Here is a 23,025-nt window from a genome sequence, read left to right as displayed (position 1 = left end):
GAGAGTGGCCAAGCCTCATTGGTCAGGCTCTCTGATGTCCTCAAAGCCCAATGCCTGGCTGGCCTGTGATGGAGTATGGCCCTAAGGACACCGAGTCACTGAATGATCAAACTGAACGTGTCCATAGTACCAAAGGTTGAAAGGTTAGGTGTATTGGTGATGCTGTGATTGATGGTGTATGCTGGGGGTAGAAGGAGCCTGCAAGGAAGGTTCCATGAGGGTGGCAGGATTTCAGTTTTGGAAAGTGTGATAGAGCCCACCACAAGGCAAAGGACTGCCCTTTTGCAGAAAAGCCTTAGCTTATTACTCCTGAGGGATCAGCTGCAATGAAACAAGAACTAACTAGCTAACCATGAGCTCCCAGCACTGTGCTAAGTCCCCTAGAGAAGGCGAGAAGGAAAAGGTCCCTGGCCATAGCAACTGGTGCCCACAGGGGGTCTCATCTCCTCTTCCTAGATTTCCATTCCTTTTCTGCACCAGCAAAAAGGCCCCCTGACAGCCCCACCCCATGCACTAGTGAGCACCTACCACCACCCCTGCTCCTCAGTGATGCCCTTCTCCATGCTGACTGGGATGTGCTTGTGGAAAAATACCTCTGCCCCTCAGGTCACGGAGATAAGGTTGGAATTCTTTTGAAAGGACTATTTACTGAAAAGCCAAGGAGAAACAAAACACAACATAACCCACAAACGCAAGTTGACAGCACATTTCAGATACCAGCAAAGGTGCTGTTTAGCAAAATTTATTTTGGCAGGTACAGCTCCTGGAGTATCTGGGTAAATTGATCCTGGTCCTACCTCCACCTCAGGCCACACAGGAGAGAATCCACAGATGCTCAGGCTTCTAGGCCTCTAAAAACTTAATTCTCAGTCTCAATTGCAGAAGGGGAGCCCCAGGCCAGCCCTGCACCTTCCACTGTGGCTCCTCTGACCTTCAAGAGCCCTGCATTGGTCCCTAGTCCTCTTGTCCATTTGGATCTCAAAAGACTTCCTCTGGGACATCAGCAGCCTGGCAGTGACCCAGTATACAGCTTCCCCACTCTCCCCCCAGGGGCCTCTTTGGCCTTGACTCAGGTCTGCGTTCTGTCTGAAGGCTCTCCCCTATCATAGCTCTGAGCTGGTCCTCAGCCAGCCCAGGCCTGGAGGCCGTGTGGACTCCATGCTGGATGTGGTGCCATCTCTCCCTGAGACATCCCATAATGTGTGTGCCCCAGTCCATGAACAGAAAGAGACTTTCTCTTTCCCATCTCAAAGTCTTGCTCTCTCTTCGGCTGCATAAAAAATTCTGGTTTTCTGGCCAAAGGACATCTCCCAGATGCGTTCAGGGAAGGGGCAAACTCAGATTGCCAACTCTGCCAGCTCTGCCAACCCTGCTGATGACTCACAGTTCCCACAGCCCACCCCCTAACCCTATCCACCCCAGAATCCTACCATTATCACTTTATGTAAACATGTGGCAGAGAAAAACCCAACCTATTCATCACAGGAAGAAGGACCCTGTTCTACAGAAGCTGGCAATCCAATTGAGGAGATAAGTAGTCAAGATTGATGAAGAACTGACAATAGGAAGCACAAACTGACTCACACCAGCAAGAGGGTCAGGAGAGAGTGCGAGGTACTGAGAGACCTCTGGGCAGGCCTGGGGCATACTGGGCCAGGGTTAGAGATACCCTTGGTGAGGCTGATACGCGTGGGAAGGGCCTCCCTGGAGAGCATACCCAGGAAGCTTGGGCTTGTGAGGTACTCGGAGTCCTTGAATAAAAAACCCAGAGTCTCAGATCCTGAGGGGAAGTGAGTCCAGAGAAAGAAGATGGAGCTGGAAAGGCAGATGGAGCTGAAGAGGCATATGAGAGTCAGGCTGAGAAGGCCGGGCACAATCCTTATACGCAGGAGCCGTAAAGGACAACTGGACCAGAGAACAGCAGGATGAGCGCACAGCTCCAGCAAGACTCACCAGGGGAGTGGCAAGTGGGTCAGGAGGCTGCCAGAGGAGCCCAACGTGTGAGGGAACAAAGAGCTACATGAGGCTGTGGGGGGCCAGGCAAAGCAGAGCTGACTCAGAAAGAAAAGCCCTAAGACCAGGGAGAAGGTCGAGGGGAAAATGAGACCGAGGTCTTCAGCATTAACCAATGCTGTCACTATGACAAGTCACCTTGAGGACATGCCTCCGGAAGTCACCGGGGACCACTATGAGATGGGTAGGGAGAGAAAATGAGATGAGGGGGTAAAGACTAAAGGTGCAGACGACAGGGAATTCTGAAGAATGTTCTAGTTCGGAGGCATATTTCGAAAGGAGATAGGAAGGTGTCAGATGATAGAAACAGGAGTAGGGTGCAATGGGGGGAAACTAAAAGCATTTAAATTAAGATCAGGAACAAGACAGGGAAGTCCCACTTCTACCACTATGTTCATTGCAGTGTTATTTACAATAGCCAAGATTTGGAAGCAGTCAAGCGTCCATCAGTATATGGGGATAAAAAATCTGTGGTACATTTACACAATGGAATACTACTCGGCCATATAAAAGGAAGGAAATCTTGCCCTTTGTGACAGCATGGATGGACCTGGAGAGTATTATGCTAAGTAAAATAAGCCAGTCAGAGAAAGACAAATACCATATGATTTCACTTGTATGTAGAATCTAATGAACAATATAAATGAACAAAAAAATCCAAAACAGACTCATAGATACAGAGAACAGATTGGTGGTTGCCAAAAGGGGAGTGAGTTTGGGGGTCTGGGTGAAAAATGTGAAGGGATTAAGAAGTACAGATTGGCAGTTACAAAACAGTCATGAGAATGTAAAGCACAACATAGGAAATTTAGTCAATAATATTGTAATAACTATGTGTGATGCCAGGTGGGTACCCGTAATGTTGTATGGGGCCAGTTTGGTACTAGAAATATCAGCAGGGAACATTTTGTAAAGTATGTTACTGTCTAACTACTATGCTGTACACCTGAAGCTAATACAAAATAATATTAAATGTAAGGTGTAATTGGAAAATTTTTAAAATAATTTTTTAAGAAAGTAAAAAGATAACCCACAGAATGAAATTATCTGCATATCATATATCACATCTTTATTTTTGACAAGTATACAAAGGCAACTAAATGAAGAAAGGAAAATCTTTTCAACATATGGTCCCAGAACAACTGCTATCCATATAATCAACTCAAGCTTCACAAAATATGCAAACTTTACTCAAAATGGTTCACAGATCTAAATGCAAAACCTGAAACTATTAAACTTCCAGAAGAAAATATAGGACTTTGGGTTAGTAAAAAAATAAGTTTATATACAAGGGCAAAATCATGATCCATAAAAGAAGAGAAATGATAAATTGATAAGTTAGACTTCATCAAAATTAAGAACATTAGCCTTCAAAAGGCACTGTTAAGACAATGAAAAGACAAGCCACAGATTGGGAGAAATTGCTTGTACATCACATATTTGATTTAAAGAACACACAATTGTACCCAGAATTCATAAAGAACTCTGAAAAGTCAACGATAAGAAAACAACCCACTTTTTGAAAGAGCAAAAGATTTGAATAGCCAGTTCACCAAAGATATAAGGATGACAAGAACGCAGGAAGACGCTCAAAATAATTAGCCATTAGGGAAATGCAAAAATTTAAAAACAATAGATACTACTAAACACTATTATAAGAAGGCTAAAATAAAATAAAATTTTAAAATGAAAAGAAGAGAAGAAAGAACTGCCGATACTGGTGCTAAAAATGAGGAGCAACGGGAATCCTCGCACCCCGCTAGGAGGAGTGGAAAATGGTGCAGCCGCTTTGGAAAGCGTTTGTGGATCTCTCATAAAGTTGCACATACGCGCGCCATATGACCGGCAACCTCACTCCTAGGGATTTGCCAAAACAAAATGAGAAGTTATGAAAAATCTGTGCAGGAATGTTTATGGGATTCGACTCATCTATAAAACAGAACCATCTAGTGATAATATACATCGGCGATTTTCAACCGCTGTGCCGCAAGGATTTTTAAAACACGCAATACCTGGCTATTTAGTGAGCGGCACTGACCTCTTTCCCTTAGATTGCCAAATAAAAAAAAAATATGATAACAGCCAACACAACAATAGCTGTCCAGTGTGAATGAATCAAAATTATACCTCTTATTTCTTTTTTGTCAGATTGGCAAAAAATATATTTTTTGGCGTGCCGCAGAATTTGAGTAGTTTATGTGCGCCCTGAGATAAAAAAGGTTGACGCTCACTGACGTAACACCGTGGACGAGACTCAGATGCACTATGCTGGGTGAAAGAAGCCACACTCGGAAGGCCCCATGCTGTATGGTTCCATTTACACTGCATTCTGGAAAAGGGAAAACTGTAGACTGAAAACAGATCAGTAGTTGGCAGGGGGAGAAGATAACTAAAAGGGGCAGCAAGAGGAAGTCTCTCTGGGGGATGGAACTGTTCCATGGCTTGATTGTGTGGTGGTTACACATCTTTATGCCTCTGTCAAACCCGCAGAACTGTACACTAGAAAGGGTAAATTCTACTATATGTAAATTATGTTTTAATAATTTTAAAAAACCCAACAAATAGGAATAAGATCCAGGAGGGACTAGGAGAGAGAATGTGAGCAATCAGAGAAAAGTCAGCCTTTCCTCTCTCTGAGGCCAGAAAGAGGGGCCAGAGTCTATTTTGAGACATGACCCCCAAGATAATTATCAACTGGCCGCTGCAGCATCTCAGTACTAATCCTGCAGGCCTCTCCTGCTGTAATCTGACTCCTCCCGCAGCCAGAAGGCCAATGGCAACAGACAGTGGGAATCCAGGTAAAAGATGCGCTGTAATCAAAGAGGGGTCCAAATGGCTTTGCTAAGCTTCGTATATGCCTCAGTGTTCCTCTCACTCAGCCCAAAACGGGGTGAGCAAGAAGAAGGGTCTTGGTAAGGCCACTGGGAAGGATATTTTAGCAAATTGAACCTAAGAGTGAAAAAGTAAGAGATTAGCCCTGGCCAGTGTGGCTCAGTTGGTTAAGCGTTGTCCCGTGCACTGAAAGGTTGACGGTTCAATTCCCAGTCAGGGCACATGCCTGGGTTTTGGGTTCCATCCCCAGGTGGGGACATGCAGGAGTTAGTCATTGAAGCTTTGCTTTCACATCAATGTTTCTCTCTCTCCCTCTGCCTTCCTCTCTCTAAAAAATCAATTTAAAAATGTTTTTTTCCTTAAAAGTAAGAGATTAATATGTCAAACACACGCGCGCACGCACACACGCCACCCACCAAAAAAGCAGGAATCTGTGTACCAGGTCTTAAGAGATGTTAAGGCACTCGTGCAGATACTAATGCTGTGAATGGGGAGGAGGCATCGGTGAAATCTGATTGAATTCTTCTAGAAGGCGTTTGTAGCTTAAAAATTATCTCACACCTTGGGCACAGGGTCCAAAAACTGACCAGTTCTCTTCTCCACTAAAATCAATGATCAATTACTGAGCCCCTTCTTATGCTCCACAAGGCAGACACAGTAAAACTATAAATCCTGTCCTTAGGCAAAAGACTTAATTAGTAAATAATAACAGGTATCTTTCTCAATAACAGGTGGAAAGGCCTCACTAAGGGTTTGTTGGCTTTCCCTGTGCTGACCCCACGGGACATATCTAACCACATGGAACGTGTGAGACAGAAAGGATGCCTACATTACACTACATGGAGCATCAGGAGACCCAGTGACACAGAAAACCTCAGCCCTGGGAGTGATTAGTTTCATCATCTGCTTTTAACACAAGCCCAGCAGATGGTTTGGGTCCAGGTGGTCCCAGAACCACACCAGGAGCAACCCCACTAGAGGGGAATGTCTGGAATTCTAGTCTCTGAGTGGAAACCCAGGGGAGATGCCAATGAATATTTACCACTCTGGCTGGCATTTCTAAAACCCCAGCACTTCAGAAACCCAATATCTGGCTGCCTGCAGGCTGCTGGTTTGATTTGGCCACGAGAGAAGTTACAGTGCTCGGTTTCCGCAGTGTCTCCTCCACAAAGGCTGAAAGAAACCCCAGCAGCTGGCCTCGGGCACTGCCGTCAATTGCTGCCCACTGCCACAGGCTTGCTGCTCGCTGATCCTGAGAAAGGGGCATGGCAAAGAGGACTGAGGAATGAGCAGGTCTGGAAGAGAAGGAAACGAGTTGGGGCAGACACTTCTGCAACTGGCTCTTTTTCATGGCTTCTACTCTGGACAGGTCAGCCAGGTCCTTGCAGTGGTGTTGAGGAGGAAGGGAATCAGAATTCCCCAGGGAGCCAGATTTAGTGATGGGGAGGGGGGACAGTGGCAAGATGTTCAGTTACATTTGAATTTCAGATAAATAACTAATTTTTTTTCCCCTTTAGTATAAATATGTCCCCTGCAATATTTGGGACATACTTATACTAAAAAAGTATTTGTCTTTTATCTGAAATTCAAATTTAATTGAACAACCTGGCATCCCTACCTTTTCAAACCTGGCCTCCCCCAGCACCGACAACCCTTTCCACCAGGCAGGGCCCCAGCACACTAGGGGTGACCCAGCTCCCACTCCTCCCTACTCCCTCTTCTACACCCTCCTCCACCCTCTGTGGCTCCTGCACAGACAGAGCACAGCCCTTCCTCTTCACTTCAGAAGTGAAATCACCTCAAGTGAGTGCAAGCCAAAGCTGGATTTGATCTTCCAAACCCACCCACGGGGCTGGACGAGCTCCCCACTACTCTGAGCATTAGGAAGGAGGTCCTCTCCTGCAGCTGTGACCCGGGAGCCCAACCCTAATGGCAGGCACAGCCCATTCCTATTCTAGTCCTTTCTCTGTTTACAAACATACAAAACTAGCAACCAAATGAGGCCCAAATAAAAGGAGATGACAAGCCTGACAAGAGTCCTTCCACCTGCCCCAGATTCGTTTGTTCTATGTGGTGGTGGGGGGGACGAGGGGTCCTTGGTGGAATCCCATTGTGATATAAAATGAAGTAAATCAAGAAAGGATCATCTTAAATTATATCCTTTTAAAAGACATGTTGGCATGGTGATTTATGTGCTGTACCAGGCTCAATTAGGTGCTAAATGGCTTTTAAAAATATTACATAGTTTTGCCCAGCCGGGCGTGGCTCAGCGGTTGAGCATCGACCTAGGATCCAGGTGATCAGGGTTCGGTTCCTGGTCAGGGCACATGCCCGGGTTGTGGGCTCAACCTCCAGTCGGGGGCGTGCAGGAGGCAGCCGATCAATGACTCTCTCATCATTGATGTTTCTATCTCTCCCTTCCTCTCTCTGAAATCAATAAAGATTAAAATATATATATATATATTACATAGTTTAAACTTTTTTAAAAAATCACAGTGACACCTCTTTAAAATTTTTCCTTGACAAAGAATAAAGACTGCTGTGTGCTTTTTTGATCATATGGTCAAAGCCATATGATCTCTGCCTGTGGGTTTCGAGATGACATTCTCTTTTCAGGGAGATGGCTGGTCCACCTCCATGGCTCTAGACCAATTGGACTGGGCTCTCTGCTCTCTTCATTCCTACCAGGGTGCTGCCCAGGTGGTAACCCTTCCTCTCCATTCCAGCTAGGATCTAGCTGCTCAGGGCTTGTCCATCTCTCCTGCTTCAGAATCCTCCATGCACACTGCCTACTATGTGAGAGATCCTCAGATCTTTTTACATCATAATACTTTCCTGCTCTAAAGCCCGCCATGATGCCCTGTGACCAGTAAGATAAAGCCCAAACTCCTGTGCTGTCGTTAAGGCTCTATAATTCTCATCATGGGCCACACTCCCCTGTTCACCATCTACCCTAACTATATAGGCTACTCACTACCTCTGGAAAACACCAGTCTACAGTATGATTCTACAAGTATAATGTGTATTTAATACAATTTTAGGGTTAGGAAAATTAGAGCATGAAATATTAACAAATTCATAATTAGCACCTGCTTAGTACATTTTTAAGAAAGACAATAGATTAACATGTGAAGAAAGACAAGTATCTAGGAAGGGTTGGGTACAGCAACTTACAATCTTCAAAACACTTTCACATGTAACATTTCATTGCATCCTCGTGGAATCCTTATAAGCCAGGTATGCCTCACCCCCTTTTGCTGATGAGGAAACCGAAGCCCTGTCCAAGGTTACACAGCAAGGCAGCAGCAGAACTAAATCTCAGATTCTCATTCTGAGTCCACACCCACCCTACTCTACTGCACAAAGCTGTTATTTATCCCAACTTAATTTAGGTCCACTTTTGTTTTCTTCTATTTAATAAAGAAACCCTCAACTTTCTTTTGCCCTCATCTTAGGTGCCCCAGGCCTTCTCCAGAGATCCTGGTCACATAAAATGCTGCTGAATAGGGACCCACTCTCAACCACTGCCTCCAAACACACTCTCTCCTAGGTACTCACTACAGTGGTGAGAAAGGCCCACCGTCCGTCTCATGAGGCCACGCCTTACTCCGGGAGAGCTTCCCTCAATTATTTTTTTCATTGAGACATAATTCATATACCATAAAATTCACTCTTTTATATGATTCAGTAGTTTTTAGTGTATTCTCAAGGTTGTGTAACCTTCACCACTATCTAATTCTAGAACATTTTCAACAACCCAAAAAGAAATTCAACAACCATTAATCACCACTCATTTCCCACCTCCACCTCCACCCCCAGCTCCTGTCAGCCAGTAATTTACTTTCTGTTTTGATGGATTTGCCTGTTCTGGACATTTCATATTAATGGGATTACATAATAGGTAGCCTTCTGTGTCTAACTATTTTCACTTTGCATAACACTTTCAAGGTTCATCTCTCTTGTAGCATGTGTGGGCACTTTATTCCTTTTTGTGGCCAAATAATATTCCATAGTATGGATATACCACATTTTGTTTATCCATTTATCAGTTATGGATATTTGGGTTGTGTCCATTTTTTGGCTACCATGAATACTGTTGCTATGAATATTCATGTAATAGTTCTTACATAGAGGTATATTTCCAGTTCTCTTGGGTATATACCTAGGAGTGGAATTGCCAGATCTTATGGACTGAATGAGTCTCCTTCCCCCCATTGATATGTTAAAATTCTAACCCCCAAAGTGATGGCATTAGGAGGTGGGGCTTTGGAGAGGTGATTAGGCCAGGAGGGTGAAGCCCTCAGGAATGCGATTAGTGCCCTTATAAAAGAGACCCCACCAAGCTCTCTAACTCTCCTCCCACCAGGTGAGGACACAATGAGAAGATGGCTCTATGACCCAGGAAATGAGCCCTCGATGGACACGGAATCTGCAGGTACCCTGAACTTAAGACTTCCCAGTCTCCAGAACTGTGAGAAATAAATGTTTAAGCCGCCCAGCCTATCGTATTTTGTTATAGCAGCCTGAATGGTGTAAGACACTGGCTCTATCTTAGGCATTTTGAAGAACTGCCCAACTGTTTCCCAAGTAGCTGCACTGTTTTCTATTCCAACCAGCAATGTATGAGGGTTCTGAGTGGAGACATCCCCCCCACACACTTGTTTTTGTCTGTCTTTTTTGTTATAGCCACCCTATTGGGAGTAAAGTATCTCACTGTGGTTTTGATTCCCTCACACTTTAAAGCAGATAGTGATAATAACAAGTGAGATAGTTTATTCCAAAGCTTGAACAGCTATGCCTTTAGAGAGAAATGGCCACAGTGTACACTTGATTTTTGTCATTTTTGGTTACTTATTCCTAGGAAGACCAAGACCTTGTGCATAAATCCAGGAGAGAAACAAAAGCTTTAACATAATAGTACTTACTTGAACAGGGTATCATCTTAATTCAATCAACAAATTTGATTGAGAGCCCAGTGTAGAGCACTATGGTAGGAGTAGGAAAACCCGACCTTGAAGTGTTTTATGAATTAATAAGAAATAAGTGGAATTTAACAATAAAAAATAGATAATGTAGATGAATAAGCTTTTCAAAGAAGTAAAACTACAAACGACTTACAAACATAATATGAAAAAATGTGAAACCTCACTAGTAAGCAATAAAATACAAATGAAAACAATATTTGCCTATGAAACTAGAAAAGCTTTCTGTCGTGGTAATAATGTTGGCAAGAATGCAACAGAAGAGTCACCTCCCACACCATCAGTGTAGGGTGTGAACTGATGCAACCCTCTTGCAAAGCAATTTAGCAATATGCACAGGAGCTCGGAAAATGGTCATCCTCCTTGGCCCAGTACTTCAGCTGCTCCCAGGAATCTGCTACAGAAACTGAGTCGACCAGGCGGGGCTTTAGATCCAAGGATGATTAGAAAATCTCACAGTGAGGAACAGCTAACTGTTATCTGGAGGACAGCTGGATAAACTATGGGGCTTCAAAACCCTGCAATGTGTTGAGGCCTTTAAAATGTTTTATTGGAAGAAGATTTAATGCCATGAGGAATTTTTCAAAATATAATGTCAAGTGGGGGGAAAAGAGAATATGGAATTGCATATTCAGCATGATCCCAATCTATATATATAACAGCCAGCCTTCTGTGTGTGTTTCTATATGTATGTATGTTAACAGTGGCAGAACGTCTCTAGATGGTGAGATTTTAAGTGTTTTTTTACTTTTTTCTTTAGATTATTGAATACGTTCCAACTTTTCCATCATATGAATTACTCTTAAAAGAAAAAATGATAAATTTGTGTTAAAAACAGAAATAAATACATGCTTCTACTCTGAGCATGGCAGGCTGAAGGAACTTCTCCTCTAACAGAAGAGATGAGAATACAAAACTGGGCAGAATAAGTCGAATGAGAAAAGTATTCAGACCAGAAAGGAAGTTCTGTCTGTGCAGTGGGGACTAAGAAGGCTTCACAGAGAAGCGCCTGGAGGTGGAACCTGCAGTGTGGGTGGCCCAGCAGCTCGCATCACAGTGGAGGGGCATACAGGTGACAGAAAGAACATGAATAAACGGTGGAGGCAGAGGGGGCAAGGCTGCTAGCAGACACCAGAAAGCCAGCGCTGACGGGCAACAGAGTGAGCAAGGGGGACTGGCAGTGATGAGGTGGGGTACACAGCTGGATCGCAGAGTATGCATGTCAGGGAAAAGAGCTGGCACATCACCCAGGAGGCATTAAAAATTCTTGGCGACTACATTTCCCAAAATAAAAAGTGTATTAATTTTTCAATTTATAAAATATGCATTTATTAGAGAAAATTTCAAAATCACAGGGGGAAAAAATCAATTTACCACCCAAAGACAACCAGTGTTAACTGGTTTCTTCTTCTTTTTTTTCTTTCTTTTTCTCTCTCTTTCTTCCTTTTAATCTACCAGAGTCTTATGGTTTTGCTTTCATGAAGTTGTGATTTTACTGTTTACATAATTTCGTATCCTGCTTTTTCACTTAATGTTACAACATAAGAATGTTCCCATTATCACGACTTCCCGTGCTGCAGGCTTTCAACGGGAAAATGTGATCAGAGCTGCACTTGAAGAAGATTAATGTGACAACCGGGAAGGAGGCAGTGAAGAGGAAGGTGCCAGAGGTAGAGAGACCAGAAGAGAGCTGGGGAAATGCCACCCATGAGAAGGACCAGGGCTTGAGAAAGGCTGGGGGCCCTGCAAAGGGAAAAGGGAGCAGTGCTGCAAAGGGGGCCCTGCCAAGGGGACGTCCCAAGCCAGGCAACTGAAGGGAGTGAGTCTCTGTGGGAGGGGAGGGCTTTGGTTCTTAATCCACGCAGGTAGGCCAGCGAGGGGCTGGTTTTGGGGCGGGTGGAACGAGGAAGGCGCTGGGTGTCATAAAAGTTGAATGAAAGGGAGAAATTCAAGGAAGAGTTGGAGAGCAAACAGTCAAGTGCTGTGGAAGAGGCTGAAAAGATAAGATTGTCAGGGGCCCCACAGGTGGCCTTTGAGAGGGATTAGGCAGAAGAGGAGTGGGGACTGCAAGGCGCTCAGTCATAAGGAGCAGGGAGGGGGACAGTGAGTGCAGGTGCCTCTCGGGATGCTTGGGAGAAAGCATGGGTTACAGCTGGAATGGACGTGGCACGGAGTGGAGGGAAAGGTGGACGAACTTGATTTATCCCAAGGCAGAGGGAGGGGAGGACTAGCAGGGAAAGGAGAACAGAACTCCAGTGAACTGCAGGACAGCGTTGCCCACGATGGCAGCCACCCACCGCACGGGGCCGTGGGCACTAAAAATGTGGCTGGTCTGAACTGAGATGTGCTGTAAGTGTAAAATACATCCCAGAGTCTGAGGTAATGTTTTATATTAATTACGTGCTGAAATGATATTCTGGGTCTACGGGGTGAAATAAAATATGTTGTTAAAATTAATTTCACTTGTGGCATTTTTTGTTTTTGTTTTAATATTTGGCTGCTGGAAAAGTTAAAATTATGTAGGTGGCTCTTACTGTGATTATATTGCTTTTGGACAGCACAGCTATAGAGCAACGGGGAGGCAAAGCAGAAGGGACAGCGGACAAGAGGACAGCCCACAGGCTGATCTGCAGAATATCAAAGTGGTGTTTTGGAAAACACAATTAGGGAGTTGACCTAGAGCCCCACCTTCGGGCCACAGAGATACTGGTCTCCCTCCTGGTCCTGGAGAGAGTCATTTCCCGAAGGTTCAGGTTCATTATCTACTGGCCTCAGAGCCCACCTGGGATGGTACAACCCATGGCAGCCGCTCCTTCTGGCTTTTGGAAGCATGAATGTTGAGGCAGAAAAGGGAAAGGGGGCTGAGCCTGAACCCAAAGGGAAGAGAAGTTCTTGGAAGGGGGCTCAGGTGCAGGCTGAGGTATTAGGACTGTCTAGAGAGCGTGTCGGCTTCTCTAGCATGTCATGAAACTTGGGGGTCTAAGGAAGGTGATGAATTTAAAACCAAGAGCAATAAATGTCTGGAGGCAGCACAGTACAGAGAAAGGACTGGGGACCTAGGAGACTGTTCTCGTCTTGAATTTGGGTGAAAAAATAGCACTGGGCTCTAGGCAAGTCGCTTTCCTCTGTGGACCTCAGCTTCCTCATCCATAAAGCAGGAAAGGCAACAAGTGATGGCCAAGGTCTCTGCTGCCTCGGACAGCCCATGGAGTGGCCGTGTCCTGGGTCTTTGGCTGCCTAGGCAGGACAGTCGTCCTGAGCATACCACTAAGAATAGAGGTACCACTTACAGAATTTTCTGAGAAACCCCTGATTTCAAATATTCTCTCCCCCGTTCTCCTGAAATGCTACGGAATGCTCAACCTAGCAACACATAAACTGTAACTTTAAGACTGCTAGTCACACCTGGAAGCCACACAAAAGTCTTCCATCTGACCCAAATGGATCTGTGGGGAATCCCAGAGGAAGCGGGAGTCCTTCAGGACCTATGCCAGGCAACACTCCCACTCACCCGCCCCCCAAGGTGTGGGAATCACATCTACAAAGCAGAGAGGAAATGCAGATACATTCCCACACAAACCAAGGACACCAGTTGGGGTAGAGGGGACGGGGTGACAGAGACTGGCTCGGTGACAGTACCTTGGAAAGGCTTTCTAGAGAAGCTGGCTGGAGGCTGGCCCACCATGAACTACTTCTCAGGCAGTTCTCTGACCTCTGGGGTAAGGAAGAGTTTGCTTTGTGGCCTGGCAAGAAGTTCTGTGGGCTAGAAGTTTACTTAGAATCTGAGTGCGAATGAAGTTCCTCTCCTCCAAAATTCTCATCTTGGAGAACAATTATCCAGCCCCCCCTCGCCAAGTTCCCCCAACCTCAGGTTCCTCCTCCCCCTTCCAGGAAAGTCAGACAAGCTTTCATTGTTCTAGGTGAGCAGTGGTGACAGCTGAGGATGATGTGGGTTGTGTAGGTGGAGGGAAGGGGCTGACAAAGTGCTAGAATCGGATTCAGGGGGAGGGAAAAGAGCCCCCAACACTGTTCTGGTTCCCCCTACACAGGTAAAGAGCGGCTTTTCTCGTGCCTTTCCCACCCATTACCACCCACCCACACCTCTTCCCTCCCTCCAATCCTCACCTCCAGGCCCATTTTAGGTCTGCTGGATTTGGAAGGAAAAAGGAAACTAAAGAGAGAGTGAAACTGCCACGAAGCCGCTTACCTAACCTCGACTTGAGCGCAGCACGTGTATGGGGCTGTGTCTGTCTGTGTGGCAGGCCTGGGCACCCTGTGGATAACCCAGGACGGAGGGCACCCTGGGGCTACTCAGGATGAGGCAGATTCTGGGACTGCAGAAGAGAGAAGCAGGTAGCTACAATGGAAGGAACAGTGTGCTGGGAGTCAGGGGACCCCGGTGCTTGCCTGGTGACTCTGGACAAGTCAGTCACACAGCCTACCGGAACCTCCATGGCCTCATCTCTGAAATGGAGCTAAGGATACCTGCTAATAAGATACAGATGCAAACACATTTAAGGTGTAGAGCAATAAAGTTGGTGCTCTCAATGTCATGACAGGCTTGGAGGCGTGGGAACGAGATGAAGTCCCTCGGGGACCGGCCATGCCTCCTTTGCTCACTCTCACCTCTTCATCTCCAAGACAGGCTGGCACACAGCAGGCACCAAGAAACGCTTGGTAAAAGAATAAGTGGATAAAAGGGAGTTGAAGGCTGCAGGGCACTTTCAAGGCCTTGAATATTCCACCTCACATCAAAAGACAGTCCCAGACCTCCAGCAGTCTTTGCTTCTGGCCCTGAAGCGTGGGGCAAAGGTGGGAGAGGGGGCTGCAGGACACCCATCCACGGGAATGCCAAGGCCTGGGTAAGAATTAAACGAAACACAGATGGAATCAAGAAAGATGGACAGATGAATGTAGAACTAACTGCCCTGGCCACCAGGGGCTTGCAGATGGTTTCTATCAGCGAGATGAGCCACAGGACAAGTCTAGGTGTCCTCGTGAGTGGGGTGCACAGCTCTGTTGGGCTGGAAACTGGGAGGCCTGGGTACAGCTGTGGTGAGTCCCTTACTGGCAGGCTGACCTTGAGCAGATCCCTAGGAAATACCCGGAGGTATGGGGAGAAATGGGATAAGGTGGAAATGAGGCTCGTGGAGAGGAGAGGTGGACAGCAAAGCACCTGGAGTACTGCAGGGCCAGCCCTTCTCCTCACAGGCTGGGCCACCTCAGCAAGTCCTCTGGGTCCCATGTGAAATGGGAGAATGTGGCCCCACGGCTCTGAGCTGCGTCCCAAGGGCCCTGACCTCTGCGACTCTGGGAGGCTTCACTGTGATGTGACTCAGCCTCTGAGAGGGAAAACCAAGAGTTGGCCCTGGTCTGCTCACTCCCGCTGTCCTGCTAACCAAGGGTAGGAAGGGCGACTAGGGCTGGCACCAAGGCCAAGGGCCCAACTCTTGGGGTATGAAGAGTTCCAGTTGAGTCTTCTTCCCCAGGGCCAATGGAGACATGGCCTGGGTGCCTAGTAATGAGCCATTAAACTCCATTTTCAGATTGACCCTCCCTGCACACCCTACCCCCCAGAAACACACGCTCACTTGAGGTCCAGCTGGTGCACTATGCAGGTTACCACATCACCACCTGTCACATCCCTTTAGAGATCATTGAGATGAACCTTTTTATTTAAAAATTATTTTGTCAAAGGCTGTGGCAGAGACCATTCGAACCTTTTTATTTAAAAATTATTTTGTCAAAGGCTGTGGCAGAGACCGTTCGTTGTCCACCTACACTCATTCTCCCCTCCTTCCGAAACCACACACAGGACAGCCGGGCACACGGCCGCGCAGCTGGAGTGCTTCTCAGCCAACCCTGCCAGGTGCAGTCAGGTGACTGCGCTCAGGCAGAGGGGTGTGAATGAAGCAGACGCGTGCACAGTCCACGTCTCCTCCCTCTGCAGCCTCCGACAAGCCCCTTGCCCCACCTGGACCAGCACCTTTCTTCACTTTCCTCTGGGCTGGAATACAGTCAGACTCAGCTTTGACCATCCAGATGAGGATCATGTCCTTGGGGGGAGGTAGGGGGCAGAGCAACCCCATGGAACCGAAGCCAGGTCACTATCACCTGAGAGAGGAATCAACTCTCATCTTTATAAAGCCACTGTACCTTGGTGTCTCTGTCACACAGCCCAGCCTGTACCTTAACAATGTACCTGCCAGCGGCGGACATTTCTAGATCTGAGCCTCCAGTGGCAGCCCAGTCCTCCTCCTCCTTTCCCACCGCTCGCTCCATGCAGAAGAGACAGCACACGTGCAGAGCGCACAGGATGAGGGAAGGCAGGATGGGGCTGGAAGTGTGAAAATGGGAAGGCCACTTCAAAAACAGCTGCTGGTTTCCGAGGCAGTGGTCCTGACAAGAGCTGGGCCTGAGCCCAGAAACCAGACGAGACACAGAGCAGACAGAGTGGCTGGATTCGCAAGGGCGGAAGGAAGTATAGCGGCCGCACTCCACGAGCTGGGAAACGGGGGGCCGGGGGGAAGAAGGAGCGGGCTCTGCGTTATCTCCAGGAGGTGGAGCATGGCGTGGGGAAGAGCATGGGAGCTGGGGTCAGAAGACCTGGGTTCGGGTCCCAGCTCAGTTACTCATTAGATGAGTGGTGTTGGCTTAGTAACCTCCCCTTAGTCAGCCTCAGATTTTTCTCCTATAAAATAGGGATGATACTATCTACTTCTCAAGGACTGATGATCAAATAAATAGGGCAGGGATATAAAATGTCACCAAAGCAATTATTCTTCCACTGACTATCTAGGTTCAGATATAGTGAGAGCAAGAAACTGAGAACCCCAACCAAGCTATCCCCAGTCCCTGAGGGGAGTGGGGAAAACAAAAACACCGGTCGGTATTTGTCAAGGCCTTGTGGGACCAGGAACAGTGCTGGGTGCCTTTCCCAGAGCATCTCCCAGGGAAATGACACGGGACCAGACCCATGAGGGTTCTAGCTGGAGCCTCAGGGCACTGTGCACAGGAGGCCGGCCCCTCTCACGCAGGCTTGGAGGGCTGGGCAAGGGCTGGGGGCGAGGCTGCTGCTACCACGCCCCTGTGGGCACTATCCCAGGGCTCTCCCCAGGAGGAGCAGAGGCTTCCAAAGATGGGGACCACCCTTGCTGGAGAAGGGGGCTCCTCTCCTCTGTCCAGTGGCCTCAGCAGGATCTTGCTTAGAGATGACAGGCCTTCACTGCAGAGTCCATATGCCCTTTACCTAAAAGCAGGGAACCGAGAAGCACCTGGGGAGCCTCTGCCTCAGAAGTGAAAGCAAAGACCAAAGCTTCTCCGAGGCTCCCAGCGAGCTGCCAGGCCTGGGCCAGCACAGGCCTCTGAACCTTCGTTTCCCGTCTGACAGTCCCTCAGCATTTTCAGGCAGCAAAGCGCAGGAAAGCACTAGGTGCCTCATGCCTCACCTCAGCAGCAGCTGCTCCTCGGCCAGATTTTGGGGGAAGAGTGAGGGGTTTTCAAGAGAGTGAAGCAGCAGAAGTCCCTGAGGTTTGTAGTGAGGCTGGAAGTGAGACTAGAAGGAGGGCTTGGGCTCTTTTTCCTCCTTCTCTTTTATAATCCAAGTTCCCTTCTTTCTTCAAAAAAATTATTTGAGTTGATGGAGGAAAGTGTACTCAAAGTCAGCCCTGGCCTGGCCCGGGAGGCTGTCCCTGAAAGCCCAGCCCCACCCTCTGATAAGCACATCACAAAGACCCTCTCAACCCATTTAGCCAGAAGCCCTTGTCTTCTCCTGAAAGCTGAGCTCCCATGACGGCCCAATGCCCCTTCTCTTGCCTCAGTTTATCCCCATGTTCCTGCTAAAACATTCTCAGTCCCAGCTCACACACACACCCCAGTCCCAGCCCCACCGTGGCGAATCCTCTTCACTCTCCCCAAAACTCAGGGGCAGCACCTCTGCTCTGACCCCCAAAACACAGGCAGGGAGGGCATTTCCCAGGACACCCGTAGGATCCAGGGAAGCAACACAATGCCCTGAATGGTATCCCCATCCTGATAGTGCCCAGGTGAGAGGAGCCAGGGGAGTCCTTTCTCTTCCCAGGGCTCAGAGGTGGATGGAAGGAGCCCAAGCCAACAACACTGGATGCTCCCCGCTCCTTGGCCATGTGCATATTTCTGGGATATCAGAACATGAGAACATGAGAGGAGATGAACACAGCAGCCCGCCTCCCCACCACCACACCACTGCCCCCCACCAGCAGTGAGGGCAGGAAGGCCCGACCAGGCTCATCCCTGGCAACAGAACCACTCCTGACAGTCCGCTGCGGCCCAAGGTCTGCACCAAGGGAGCTGCTGTGGGATATGCCCTTTCGTCCCCTATCCAAAGCAAACAGTCACTCCCCTAGTATATCAGCTTTGCAAGTCTGAACGGTGATTAACTAGGCTTTCTTAAAGCAGCTACAGCAGAGAGCGGAGCCTGGCAAAGCTGCCTTGGCCCCCGGGGCAACCTGAACCCTAACAAGCACAGGAGAGGGCAGAGGTGCTCAGAAAGGTGGGCAGTGTAACACTCAGCTGCGGGTCTCTCCTGGTCAGCTAAGATCCTCATTCACTCTGAGAATTATCCACAACAAACTGCTACCCAGGGTGAGCCAGGCAGCTCTCTGGGGGCAGGGACCACACCTCACAGAGCCTCCGCACTCCACACGGTGGCAGGCAGCAGGTACTCGCTAAATGTTTGATGAGCAACAGAATGGGCAAACAAGTCAAGGAATGGCAGGCTCGTCTTAACCACGGGCATTTCAAGGCAGCGGATACGTACACGAGGAAGACAGACTGGTCTGACCTCAGCATGAGCCCAGAACAATTAAGAGAGGAAGTCCGCTACAAATCACGCAGTGCATTCCAAGCTATCAAATGCAGTCGAAATCCACTGCCCTCTGGAATCAGCCTTGCCGCTGGCTCCCTAGATTCGTGCAGCTAACTGGACTGACTGACACCCAGAGGGATGGAGGTCTCTCTTGGAGGCTACCAGTGTGAACTGGGCTGCTCCAGGAGCCAGATAGGACTGGGAGAATGTGGGCTGGGGGTGGGGCATGTCAACCTCCCCCCCACACCCCCACCCCGGCCCCAGTCTCATGGCAGTGGCCCCGTGCCCTGAAGAGCCCTGGGGAGTCGGGGCAGGGGTCTTTGTGAGCACCTCCAGTGCTAGCACAAGCCACCTAAACTAAATTGCCCTTGTCAAAACAAACCCACAGCTGGCACTTGAGGGGCCAGGCCGGCTTTCATCACCGACATTTGCTGAGTGGTGGAATTTGGCCAAGAGGCCAGGAATACCCCAGGTAGCAGAGGATCAGGCCTGAGGGAGCACAGGCCCAGGCTAGAGTCCAATCCCATTTCTATTGCACGGTCACTTGGGAACCTTAGGATGTGTCTCTTGACCTTTTTGTTCCTATAAAATCAGGATAGGATTCCCTTTATTTGATAGAGAAGTTTCTACTGATCCTTATGGTCAACTTTCAACTCTCTACATTAAGAGAGTCCAATCAGCGTGTGGTTGGCCCCGTGAGATATGCTAGAGACACTGAAGCCATGGCCCCTGCTTTCAGGGCACTCACGGTCCAGGAGAGAGCACAGGAGAAACACACCGATAGGTGATGAAGAGCGAGAGGTCAGGGTTCAGACTGCAAATGCCTCCTGGGCCACAGAGGCCAAGACAGGCTGCAAGGAGGGGGCGAGGTAGGCGTGGGGAGCTGAATAGGGTTTGAATGGTGAGGGAGATCATCAGATGAAAGCGATAGTCCTCAGTAAATTCATGGCATGGCTGGGGCAATGAGGAGGCCACCCAGGCAAATCAGAGAATAACAGGTGATAACACTGCATATTCAAGTGGCCCAGATGGTGAACCACAGCCTACAAGGATGGAAAGCCTGGCTTGGTATCACAAGCAATAACGAGCCACTGCAGGTTGGTGAGGGAGGGAGTTTTGTGATGAAATAAAGTTTAGTAACAGCTACTATCTATTGATTGCTTACAGTGTGCAGGTATAGCCTCATCTAAGCTTCATGACAAGACATGAAGTGGGTGCAATTAAAATTCCCATTTTACAAACAAAGAAAGTGAGGCATAGCAAAGTTAGGAAATTTGCTCAAGACCATAGAGCTAAGAAGTAGCTAACCATTGCACGACACTGCCCCCAAGAAGGAAGAATAATCTGTCCGTAGTTTCAAAGAGGAATGCAGATGGCAAAAGGGAGACTGGGCCTGAAGATCAGGAATATTCTTGCATTAGAAAGATGAAGATGGGGATGGATGGGGCTGGAAAGGAGAGATGAGTCCAAGAGATTCCATGGTGGAAGTATTGACAAAATTTGGGACTGACCCAGCCCACGCCCAGGGAGAATCGAATGTTTACGAAACCCCTGACAGATGGAAAGGCTGAGAAGGGCACCAATTATGGGACAGAGGATCAGTTCTGACTGAAGAGTTGAGAGTCATTCACACAACGGACACCATCAAGTCTCTCCTGTTAAGGAGTTCTCCCAAATAGTCTAACTTTCACCTGCAGCCCAGTCTTTACAGATTAACCTCTGGGAACTGAATCCTCCACCCTCTCTCAGATGATCCACAGGACCCATCTCCCAATGACACCTCCATCCCCTACCAGTCCCTTCTCCAGGGGCAGCACATCTGCTCCCAGGGAAAATGGACAGGACCTGGTTAATGTCTGTTCACAGCCACGAAGTTCAAAGTGGGGGACTTATTGTTTCCAAGTCTGCGTGTGAAAGCATGCATGAGGGTGTCAAGATCCTGCAGATATAAACAGCTCTGCCTCTGAGAAGGAAGTGCACTCTCATTTTTCCTCCTTGGACGACAAACAGAGATAAACCAGGTGCTGAGCTTTCCCAGGTGCTGCCAGGAATCTCAGCCAAGAGGGCTCTCCACCATCTCTTCCTGGAGACTCTGGGCCTTAAGGGTCAAGGGTCAAGGCATCACCCCAACAACCCAGCCTACCCTGCCTCTGGGCTCAGCCACCCATCTGGGACAAGCCCCTCTGTTGCCAGTTTCCAGAGCAATCTAAAGCATGAAAGGTATTTACAACCCAAAGTCAGCAGGCACCACCTTGCAGTCTGTCTGCAGCTGAGAGTTTCCCTAAGATTATGCATGAGGGGTCCGAAGGAAGGACGAGAGGCCTCCGGCAGGCCAGCCATGCTAAGGGCTGATTTCATCCTCAGTGTTTACTCAAGTCCCACTGTGTGCTAGGCACTCTGGCATCCAGGGATGCTGGACAGGGCACTCACATGGCAGGTGAATAGCTGGGAGGCCAGACAAGGTGACCGCGAAGGCCTCGTTTAGCCCCAAGAAGCAAATACCTCGTTCATCTGTCCATGTCAGTGTCTGTCCTGGTGATTTGGGACACTCTCCATGAGGAAGTTTAGCAGAGTCCTATAGCTGGGGTCCATCAGGACTTTAGGGTAGTGGTGAGAGTCGTGGTGGTGAAAGTAATGTGGGGTTTTTAACCCAAAGCTGAATTCTTTGGTGGCAATTTGGGGCCATGCTTGCAACAGACAGTGGGACCTGAGTAAACACCGAGGATGAAGTCAGCCCTTAGCATGGATGAAATCAGTCCACAGTCTGCTCTCCAGAGCAAGGGGCGCAGAGGAGATGCAAGGAGCACTTAGCAGTTCCTCCTGTTTCAGCAAGACTGTGACTCTGGTGGTCCTCTGTTTAGGCTGAGGGACAAGGAAATGCTCAGATTTTAGAAGAGATGGTCAGAGTTATGCTCTGGGTCCTGGCACTTCAGTAAGAGAAATCAGAATTTCTTCTGAGGATTGTAAAGTCTCTTCCTCCTGAGGCCCAGGGTATATATTTCTGAGAAACAGCTCATTAAAAGGAAGGGACACTTGTTCCCAGAGACCTTTCCTCTATTCAACACCTTGGGACATAACCTGCTAAGTGGAAATCACAGTCAGCCAGTGGCCAGCCTGCCTCTTCTGTGCATGCTCAGGGAGGTATAAAATACATAATATAAACCCTTCAACCTTATCCCAGGTGCTCCCACTAGCAGAGGAGCTGGGTGAGCTAGGATGAACAGGCCAGAAGGAGAGGCTGGGAAGTCTGGGCAGGCAGGAGGGAGGAACCAGCGCCAAGCCCTCAGCAAGGAAAAGGCAGGAAGAAGTCTGAAATATTCCCAAAGCCTAATTTTAGACAATAGTTCCTTTCTCTACCAGCATTCTTCCCAGAATTTAGATTTGCATCCGGTGAATTCCCATCCTCCCCTGGGGAAGTTTCATCCTCTGGTGTTTCAAGCATGGAGTGCTTTTTATCTGTGCTGAGGTGGCGGAGAGATGTGCCCCAGAAAGGAGGAAACCATGAACCGTGGGCTTCCTACGATCGTACGCGTGTTCACCCACACAAACCACACACCTGTCCACCTCCAGCTGACAAGAGCAGAGCAGACAAGAACTGGGGCTCTACACAGCAGCCAAGATGATCTTTTCAAAACACAAATCTGATCATGTAAACTTCACTTCCTCTCCCTCTTCAAACTTTTATAACTTCCAAGTCTCTTGGAATAAAATCCAGTCTCCTTAACTCAGCCACATGGGCTGTGTCATCTGCCTCCCTCTCCTTCTCCAGCCTCATCTCACTACCCCTGAATTCAATTCCAGCTCCATCCTGCCACAAGGCTTATGCATGTACTAGTCTCCCAAGAAAACCCCACTCCCACCCCTCTTTGCCTAGTTACCTCTTACCCTTCCTTCAGGCTGCAGTCAAATATTCAATTCCTCTGAAAAGCCTTTTCTGACCTCCCAAAGTGGTTTTCCCTAACAGCCACCACAGGCCCATGTCTCCAGGCTTTTGTCCTGAGTACAGCGGGAATTTCACTGTTATCAGTGTGATTTTTTTTTTTTTCCGTCCGTGTACAACTTCATTACCATACTGAGAGCTAAAGGCAGGGCCTGTCTGCTCACCAATGAAACAGCAGCATCTTGCACAGTGCTTGGCATATAATAACTGCTGAAGAAATATGTCATGAATAAATGAGTGAATGAATGAAAAAGAAAATCAAACCAGCTATGAGCTAGGCAGTCTCCAAAGCTAGATCCATAAATTCCACTTCAGAACAAAGCTGAGAAACAGCTCGGGTATAGTAGTCACCTGCCCTGAGTCTTTACCCAGAGTCTAGGAACCCTTTCTTTTCCAGCGTGTTCTCTCAACTC

At 48.1% G+C, this 23,025-nt stretch overlaps 1 protein-coding gene across 3 annotated transcripts in view; it reads right to left on the bottom strand.

The window, feature by feature from the left end:
• ADCY5 (adenylate cyclase 5) overlaps positions 1 to 23,025 on the bottom strand; it is a 144,443-nt gene that overhangs the window by 62,493 nt on the left and 58,925 nt on the right. The gene's annotated exons all lie outside the window — the stretch shown is intronic.

Source organism: Miniopterus schreibersii, assembly GCF_964146895.1.
Source record: "Miniopterus schreibersii genome assembly, chromosome: 5".
Classification (NCBI taxonomy): domain Eukaryota; kingdom Metazoa; phylum Chordata; class Mammalia; order Chiroptera; family Miniopteridae; genus Miniopterus; species Miniopterus schreibersii.
This window is presented reverse-complemented; position numbering and strand designations above follow the sequence as displayed.